Raw genomic sequence first — 10,299 nt, forward strand, 5'->3', positions numbered from 1 at the left:
AGTGCAGTAAATTTCATACCCGTACGTCCGACGTGTGCAGAGTCCAGTGAAGTCCTCACTCATACACTCAACATGAGCAGAGAACTTCTCACTCATACCTTCCAACATGTACAGAGTGCACTTCAGTTCTTACTTGGATGTGTGACCGCGATTAACACGGCACCAAATACAGAACTTCCATTTTATTAAGTGGAAATACACCAATTTTACGGAAGGACCTCCATGAATTAGCTGCCCTGAATTGGATAAGCGAATTAAGAAGACGGATGGGAATGAGCTTTGTTAAGAATACACCTAAAGGCCTGCCGATGATTTCACTGATCTATTAGAACATCTCGGGCTCATCCCCATAAACCGCGGACACAAGGTGGCAGCACCTCAAGACGCGCAAAGGGGTTACAGTTTCAAAAATCAGTCCCGGGAACTGCTGCCACCAAACTTGACTTTCCTTTTTCAAAAAGCAGAAAATGTTAATTCCAAGAAAACATCAAACCAAATCACCCTGAAGCCACAATTAAAGAAACAAGCTAAAGAATGAAAATGAAAATTCATTTAAAGATTCCATCACCCTTGAAAAGAATACCACAGAATAGTATGGGGAAAGGATAAAAAGTATAATTGAGTATTGAGGGAAAACGGCTCACATATTAAACTCAAGTCAGTATGGTGTGCCCCCTTACGAGAGATCAGGGTAACACCCTGGAAGAGATGCCATGTTCAATGTTCTTTATCCAAAAATCTGCTAAGCTGCTATTGCTCGATACCAAAGAATGATCAATGACAGCCCCAAAGTCAAATACAACCCTCTCTTCCGTCACCAGCATCATCCTCACTCCCTCAACTGCCAGGACCATCCGTAGGTACCCCATTACCACGACTGCCTTTCTATGTGCTCATGTGCTTTTTCTGTTGGGCCTCTAATGATAAATCATTTGTGACTTGCTCTTTGTGATACAAAAGGTGCCACATACAACAGAGGTGTGTGGACACTACTGATGGGTCCTCATAAAACTCAATATGGATGGCAGATGCCTGCAGCTAATTGCCAGTTTGTCGGTATTGCTGTTTTGATCCATCCCTGCCGCGCGCATGCGTGCACGCACGCACACTCTGTACCCCTTAAAGCGGGCTGCCAGCAATCAATCCATGTTTTAGCTGAGACGGAATCATAACCGAGGTGCCCAGGCTACACCTTACAGTCCAGAGCTCGTCTGTTTGCACTTGTTCTCCGGCGGCGCGCTCTTCTTTACAGTTCTCCTGCAAGACGCTATACAACATCAGCGGGGAGTCCACCTGCTCCTTCCTTTGCAAACATCGGGGGCTGCTGCTTCACCACCCCTCCTAGAACCGGTTTTCTAGTTTTGCGGGCAGGGTTGCCGTTACGTTCAAACGCTTGTTTGCTTAACACTCGCGTGCACTGACCCCACAGCCCACCTCGACCCCGACCGGCGCTATACATTCCCAACCCGTCACCCTCAGGGTGCAGCCAGCTTCCTCACCTTATGTGGAATCTAAGCGCCTGTCCTGCGTCGATGCGGCTCCGGCGCAAATTTCACATCCTCTCCACCTGCGGCCCAGCTGCTCGTCACTTCCCAGTCCGGCGCCCCACTTGCAGGCCCTGCCGAGCCGCGACCTCTCCTGTTGCGAGCTTTCCGCCGTTCCGCTTCACGCCCCGCCCGATGGACCGACCACCTGCCTCCCCCCTTCCCTCTGAGCCCAGAAAGGGGGGACTCAGGGAAAGGCAGCTTACAGCGTCTCCTCCGGCGTTTCGCCGGCCCGCATTGCCGAGGTTCGCGGCGTTTCTCTTCCAAGTCTGTAAGCCCCGAGCCTCGCAGCTCCTTCTTCGCTGCAGCGCCGGCCAGTTTCCTACTAGCAGAGCTCTGACAGCGACGTGCGCGCCCCCGCTGGGGTTCGCGGGAAGTGCGTGCGCAGGCTTGCACACGCGCGCACGGGCGAGGCCGAATACTTCACAGGGCGATGGCAACACGTTGTCTCCACTGGCGATGCACAAAAAAGGGGCTGAATCGGAGCTTTGCTTACTCAGGGGCGTAGTCAAACATTTTAAAAGGTACATGAATCATCATTCTGTGTATAAGCAATCAGAAGGAACTGTCATATGATATAGTTTATGGCCTGAGCCCAGATCCCATCTTTCATGTTTGCTCCGTGATGCCCCAGGGGCATTTATGCAAAAGTATGAGGTGTTGTCCTCCTGTGCTGGATTTCTGGTGTGTAATCTCTTGCTCACCTTCCTTCTTCAGTCCTATCGGTTCCTGTTCCTCTCCTTCCACATATTCTTACACTCTTAGATCTTTAAATGAATGCCTGGCTCTGCTAAACTTCTTACCCCTAAGTTGAAGACCCCTGATAATTTGGCCAAAGGACTGAATGAGGCAGTCGCCAATCAAACCAACTCACATATCCACCTTAATAAAAAGATAAGTGTCTGGGTGTCTGTCTGGTTGCTATGTCTCTGTTATTGTAACAGATGGCACATCAGAAACATTTGTAGTGATAAAATGCATTGCACTTGTCATTCCAACTGATGGCGCATCACAAATATTTGTAGTACTAAAAGGCACTGCATTTGTCATTCCAACAAATGGTGCATCACTAACATTAATACTGCTTTCATAAATCCATACTAAATGGCATATAATAGTGACATATGAGTTGCAGTTGTCATTCCAACAGATGGTGCATCACAAACATTTGTAGTACTAAAAGGCACTGCATTTGTCACTCCAACAAATGGTGCATCACTAACATTAACAATGCTTTCATAAATCCCATACTAAATGGCATATAACAGAGACATATGCAATGCACTTGTTATTCCAACAGATGGTGCATCACAAATATTCGTAGTAGTAAAATGCACTGCATTTCTCATTCCAACAGATGGTGCATCACTAACATTAACACTGCTTTCATAAATCCCAGACTTAATGAATCCCATTCTAAATGGCACACAACAGAGACATATGCATTACACTTGTCATTCCAACAGATGGTGCATCATAAAAATTCGTAGTAGTAAAATGCACTGCATTTGTCATTCCAACAGATGGTGCATCACTAACATTAACATTGCTTTCATAAATCCCATACCAAATGGAATATAACAGAGGCATATACATTGCACTTGTCATTCCAACAGATGGCACATCACAAGCATTTGTTATAATACTCTGTATTACTATAAACATTTGTGATGTGGCATCTGTTGGAGTGAAAAGTGTCATGCATTTTATTACTACATGCATTACAAATACATTCCTAAAGATGGTGCATTGTAAACTTTAACGCTGAGATCTGCATTGATTATTTAGATTTCAGCTTGTCTTAGATGGGTAAACTGGTTACTTTTGCACATTTTGTGGCGTCCTGCACCTTCTGTCATTTCCAGCCTCACCACCATGAGGCGCTAAAACAGCAGGGCTCACTGCCAATAGGATACTTTTTTTGCCTCTTTCCTCAAACGATCTGCTCTTTCTTCAAATTAGCTCACTCGGTCCCTCGAAGTCTTCCCGGTAAATGAATTCCGTGCCGCTCCATCTGTTGGGTCTACTGACTTTTTTTTTTTTGCTCGCTCAGTCGTTCCTCCCGGTGGTGCCCTCTGTCTTGCCCAACCTGCCGCTTCCCACGTTTTCTCCGCCCTGCTCATGCAGCTTCATTGCGGTTTGTCTGGTTATCTCCTTCCGTGAGGCGGACTTCCGAAAATAGCAGCGGAGCGGACTTAGAGCCGACGGTCGGGCGATAATTTAACTACTTCGGCGCTGCGGGAGAGCCTGCCGGTCAGGCAAGAAGGGAGGGTCGATATAGAGTGGGGTGGCGGGGGTCAGCCGGCGACTAAGGTAGGTGGACTAACTAAGATTTAGACTGCCAGTAGCATGGCCAGTGTTAAAATTAAAGTTTATACAGTATGGCTCTACTGTACACTAGGAGGCCACTGGTGATTGTGTCCTTGATCAACTACAGCGCCTTCGGAAAGTATTGAGACCCCTTCACTTTCTGCACATTTCATCATGCTCTAAAATTCATTTTAAACATATAAATTCACTATTTTTGCCCACTGATTTGCACTCAATAACCCCTAACGACAACATGAAAACATGTTTTCACAAAAGTTTGAATATTTATAAAAAAATCAAAAAGTATTGAGACCCTTAATTCAGTACTTTGCACAAGACCCATTGGCAGTAATTCCAGCTTTGAGTCTCTTTGCTAAGACTCTACAAGCTTTGCACACCTGGAATGGAGCAGTTGATCCATGTCTTCCTGGTAGGTCCTCTCAAGCACTATTAGAAACTGCCATCTGCAGGCCACTCCATATGGGATTCACATCTGGGTCCTTCAAGGACCCCCCCCAAAGACTTGCCCAGACTCCACACCAGCATTGTCCTGGCCGCGTGCTTTGGGACACCGTCCTGCTGAAAGGTCAGATGTCACCTCAGTCCCAGCTGGTGTGTGCTCTGCAGCAGGCGCTGCAAGGCAGTGTAATCCCTATTTTAGATAGATAGATAGATAGATAGATAGATAGATAGATAGATAGATAGATAGATAGATAGATAGATAGATAGATAGATAGATAGATAGATAGATAGATAGATAGATAGATAGATAGATAGATACTTTATTAATCCCAAGGGGAAATTCACATTTCATTTTATGGGATTTCCATCTGACCTGGAAGTTATTCCACCAGACCATGCTTTGAGTCTCCTTGCTAAGACTCTACAAGCTTTGCACACCTAGAAACTGCCATCTGCAGACCTGTCCATAGATGTTCTATAGGATTCACATCTGGGTCCTTCAAGGACCCCCCAAAGACTTGCCCAGACTCTACCCCGGCATTGTCTTGGCCATGTGCTTCGGGACACCGTCCTGCTGAAAGGTGAGCTGTCACCTCGGTCCCTGCAGCAGGCTTCAGGTGTCAGAGTGCTGCTTCGGAGAGATGCCATGAAAGACCCATTTTGGGGTCCCAAAAGTTATTATTTACATGAAGGTTAAAGAAAGAGTTTTTATTTATTATGACCCATAACAGGCTCCATAAATAGCCACGAAGAGATGAGTAACAGCTTTGTAAAATGTCAACAGGTTCCTCATTTCAAGCTTTTCACTTTGGCTGCACACAATGCATACAATGACACAGAGGTCATCTTGATCTGTTAGCATCCTGCTAAATCGACTACGAGACGTTAAACATTTCTGTTTTGATTTGTCCACATACTGGGGACCTTCAGAAAACCCACAGAACCGATTTCAAATGCAAGGCACCCCTTCACAAAATGAAATGGTTCTTCTATGGGGAACTACACAACCCAGTTAAAATGCCACTAAGGAACCCAGTAGCACATTCAGCCGCCTCAGTTGTGACTCATCTCACTGTCCCTGCGTCCTGAAGCTGCCACCGTAGGAATGATATCAGGCAGATGATGAGCAGTACCTGATCTTCACCAGACAAGGGGCTTGGAGTTCCACCCCAACAGTTCCATTTTTGTGTGCCACCACACCGAGTCCTTAAAACTGTCACCTGCCTTCCAGTCACTCAACCACAAATGGCTGCCTGATGGAGTGCTGCTGAGGTGTTTGTCCTTCTGCCCTTCTCAGCAGTCTGTCAGAGTGACCATTGAATTCTTAATCACCTACCTCCCTGGCTTGGCTACTCATTTTGGCTGGACGGCCACCTCTAGGACGAGTCTGAACGTCTTTCCCTTCATAATTCTTGAGGACACTGTGATCAAAATGGTTTTATCCCCTTGTCTTGATGGTTGGACAGTTTGATCGTGAAGGTCTACACTGGGTGCCTTGGACTTCATGGTTTGGTTATTGTCCTGACATGCAGTGTGAGTACCACAGTGGATGGACAGGCGTCCCGAAGCGGGATGGTGGATGATATCTGGCCCGGCCAGGACGCCGTAACAAAGGACAAGCTCTGACAAGAATCCTTTCCTTACAATGGAAGGACTGGGGGGGAGACAACAATGTTGAGATCCTTTATCTCCCGATACGCTAGATGGCAGCATCCCCTGGGCTTCAGTACCCTGCAGGATACCCACAAGGCATACTGAGAATCGGAGTTCTGTGGTGCTGCCCTGCCTTGGCCATCGGATGCCACCAGAGGGCGCTGCCTGAGAGTGTAATCCCTGTTTTATGGGACTTCTATCTGACCTGGAAGTGATTCTGATGGACCATGTCCTAGTACTGGAAGTACTCCCCGGTGTAAGACAAAAGGAGCCACCCCACCTCGCCCAAGGAGTCAACATCGGGACAACAGAGGACAAAACTTTTTGAAGGAGTGGAAAGAGAGAAGAGAAAAGCATACTTCTGTGTTTCTGGTACTTTAAATGTGATTACTTGTCTATTAAGGCCTATAAATTAATAAAAGGGACGGTATTTGAACCCGTGACCGTGTTAGTGGGGATTGGGTCTGAGTTTTGCAGCTTGGTGGCGCCCCCCTACTTTTCTTAATGACGTCCAATCAAATCAGTTTGCCACCGGTGGACTCCAGTCAAGTTCTAGAAACATCTCAAGGAGAAGGAAAGCCAATAGGGGGCACCTGTGTGGCAGCAGAGGGTCAAAAATTTGCCCATTTACAGTGTAAGAGGGGCATCCCAGGGCAGACTGAGAAAGGCCGAGATGATCACCCAATAGAAAAATGAATACAATGTCAGAAGGACATCTCTTCCATGGTACATGTTAGCGGAGAACACAGAAGCTTCTCTCGGGTGGCATGAAGGGATATGAGAAGGGCAACCTCTGGGGGAAACTAACTGGAAGGATACCACAGGGGGGATTTTTAGGGGACATGTGATGTTCATGACAAATGAAGTCTCCTTAGAAGAGGTTTGCCTTCTCTATCTCCTTAGAAGAACCAGAAGTTGTCTTCTTCTGTGTTTGTTGTTTCATCTTCATCCTGAAACCGTCCAAGAGGAAGTGTCCAGATGCCGAAAAGCAAACTCAAGACGTGATTCATTTCACAACGGCCTGCGTCTCTTGTTTTTACCCACATCCCTCTGCCATGCAGATCACTTCCTCCTGAAGGTGCTTCTTCCCTGGGCGTCACCCTTTAGTCGACAGCGCGGGGGGGGGGGGGGGGGGGAGGGGTGTGGCAGGGGTGTTGGCAGGCGCTGGTGGGCAGTCTAGCGCTCCGATTCCATCTACGTCATCGTCTGCAGGATTTGGGCCCTCAAAAGACCGGCGGGGTAATAAGGTCGGGGTGGGCAACTTGGAGCTTAACATGGCAAGAGGGTCATTATGGGGGTTTATTTTGTGCCACATCTACAAGGACAAGGGCATTGGACCCCACCTACCAATGTTCATTTTTATGGTCCCTCTGCCAGTGCAGGGTTCCTGGGTGGGCTTAATAGGCAGGTTTGCCATCCTCCTTCAATACTGTGGATTTATTAAAGTAATGAATTATTATTATTATTATTATTATTTATTTTGCCCCCTCTACCCAGACAGACTTGCTTCGCCCCCCCCTTTACCAACATAAATTTGTATACTCGGGTCCTTGTGCCCCTTTCTAGGACAGATTTATTACTCCCCTCTCCGCCAACCAGGTGTATGTATTATGCCCCTTCTGACAGGGTGCACCATCTGCCAGGTATCCTGCCCCCCAGGTCAGGGATCATGTGCCATAAATGAACAGACTTGTTATTCTCTTATGCCCGTCTTGCTGAATTGTGGATTATACCCACTCTGGCAAGTGTGCCACCTTCTATCTGCTGCATTGTGCGCCCTTTCTGCCAGGGCAGCTCATTTGTAATCTTCTACTGCCACAATGTGCTCAGGCAGCCTCCTCTACTATCCAGATGACAATGTCATTAAAGGCACAGTGCCTTCGAGAGAGTCTATGCCCTGCACGTTTTCTCTCCCCTTTGCCAGCAGGTGGGCGGCAGCTTATGTGGTAATGTGCTTGAGCCCAACCTGGGTGTGAGCAGCAGATTTTCTGGTAACCGTGAAGCTTCTTGCATGCAGACTGTGACCACAGGATGCTTGTTGGATGGCACCCAGCATGTTTAAGAATAACAGTATGGGCAGGCCGAGTGCGTGGCACTGCCTATCTTAAGGTGGAGGCCGAGCCGATGTACCCAAACTGCAACGTGGGAAGAGGAAGTGAAGGCCGGCGTGTGGCTCATCAGGCGACCTGTGGAACGAGAACTGATGAGGTGAAGGGGAGGGGCTTAATGATGTGAAGTGTGAGCTTGGCGTGTCATTGGGCGGTGCATGGAGAGGAATTGGGTTGAGAAGGTGGAGCTTAGTGATGCATAGACGCGGCACTCAGCCTGACACTTGGCTGGCATCCCGGCTGAGACGGAAGGTTCCTTACCTGGCTGGGAAGCCTTTTTTTAATGGAAAGATGCGGGTGGTCAGGCATCCCGACCCTGTTGCTTAGTGGTACCTTTCCCAGTCGGGATGCTGTTATAAAAGATGGGCAGGTGGGGAGACCACTTCCCAGGGCCAGGTGCTCCCCAAGTGAACTGCATAGTGACATCCCTCTGCCATGCTTCGCGTTTTTTCACCTGCAGGGCTGCTCGGGAGTTGAAGTTTTGGTGGGCAGCCCTATTGGTGTCCTGGGGAGCTAATGGATGGAGGCTGTCTTGCCACAGAGAGGTTCTGTCTGACCCGGAAAGGGTATCCTGGATGCAGTGTGAGAGCACCAGTAGTAACCCCGGGGCCTTCATAAAGGCTTAGCCTAACACTACAAAACATACACACGTCAACATTACAAAACCTAATACGGTAATACTAAAACTAATAAAACATACAAATAACGGCACTACAAAGTCTGCATATGGCCACTCACAGAAATACACAACTGAGGCTAAAGCTACACAAACACGCGACTCTCACACACTGCCATTTACAACGGGCGTGGCATGTGAGGAGAAAGCCATGAAGATACGGAGAGAACGGGAGGGCTCAGTGACCAATAGGAGCGTAGCTCCTCACTGCACCGCCCAATCACAGTCACACAGCCCAGCTGGATACGCGAGATAAGGCTGCTTAGTTTGTTTTTTAATTCGGCTTTACACGCACCTGCCGCACGAGGTCGCCACTCTCATAGACTTGCATGCGCTCCTCTCATTTTCACTGAAGGCCTCCTTCAAAGCAAACTGCTTTATTTTATTATGGATTCCGTTTCTCGCTGCCTGCACAAGCATATAACAACATAAAGCGTCCGTTCACGCCACAGTCAGTGTACTTTCGTACCGTTCAGAGCACACGCGCTGCTTAAGGTGCCTGATTCCTTGAAGAAGCGATCGACCACTGGGAGCGCACGTTTCATGGTGACGTTTCCGCGTTCACACCGAAAGTGTCACAACGAGTTGTGAAAGTCAGTGCCAATTTTAAAAGTGTAATGATCTGGTTTGCGTCAGCATAACGCCGTGATCGTAACGTTAATATTTAATCAGTTTAGTAAGGTTAATTCTGGCGCGATCACTTCTTTTCAACCAGAAGGGTGAAGGTGAGATGAGAAAAACTGAACTTCTAAAGCTAAAGATAGCAATTTGTGACACCACGACAGAACCAAGGTCAGTGTGACAGGCCACAGTCACCACATTGGTGGGCCGCAGTCTAGGTAGATAGATAGATAGATTGATAGATGTGGAAGGCACTATATTATAGATAGATAGATAGATAGATAGATAGATAGATAGATAGATAGATAGAGCTATGAAATGCACTATATAATAGATAGATAAAGCTATGTAAGGCACTATATAAAAGATAGATAGATAGATCTATGAAATGCACTATATAATAGATAGATAAAGCTATGAAAGGCACTATATAAAAGAGATATATAGATATATGAAAAGCACTATATAATAGATAGAGCTATGAAAGGCACTAAAGATAGATAGATAGATAGATAGATAGATAGATAGATAGATAGATAGATATATGAAAGGCACTATATAATAGATAGATAAAGCTATGAAAGGCACTATATAAAAGATAGATAGATAGATAGATAGATAGATAGATAGATAGATAGATAGATAGATAGAGCTATGAAATACACTATATGATAGATAGATAGATAGATAGATAGATAGATAGATAGATAGATAGATAGATAGATAGATAGATAGATGGGTGGCACAGTGGTAGCGCTGCTGCCACTCAGTAAGGAGACCTGGGTTTGCTTCCCACGTCCTCCCTGCATGGAGTTTGCATGTTCTCCCCGTGTCTGCATGGGTTTCCTCCCAAAGACATGCAGGTTAGGTGGATTGGCGATTCTAAATTGGCCCTAGTGTGTGCTTGTCCTGTGGTGGGTTGGCA

General features: G+C 46.8%; 2 protein-coding genes across 3 annotated transcripts in view; one reads left to right on the plus strand and one right to left on the minus strand.

The window, feature by feature from the left end:
* LOC114661760 (TBC1 domain family member 10A-like) overlaps positions 1-1,888 on the minus strand; it is a 67,038-nt gene extending 65,150 nt beyond the window's left edge. Inside the window, exon 1 of one of the 2 annotated variants that reach the window (XM_028814949.2) lies at positions 1,500-1,888. The gene's annotated coding sequence lies outside the window, so the exon portion shown is untranslated. The remainder of the gene's footprint in view (positions 1-1,499) is intronic. The other variant, XM_028814950.2, reaches the window with a different exon arrangement.
* LOC114661759 (nicotinate-nucleotide pyrophosphorylase [carboxylating]-like) overlaps positions 1-10,299 on the plus strand; it is a 188,100-nt gene that overhangs the window by 72,597 nt on the left and 105,204 nt on the right. The gene's annotated exons all lie outside the window — the stretch shown is intronic.

This window comes from Erpetoichthys calabaricus, chromosome 12 (genome assembly GCF_900747795.2).
Source record: "Erpetoichthys calabaricus chromosome 12, fErpCal1.3, whole genome shotgun sequence".
In the NCBI taxonomy this organism is placed as follows: Eukaryota; Metazoa; Chordata; class Cladistia; order Polypteriformes; family Polypteridae; genus Erpetoichthys; species Erpetoichthys calabaricus.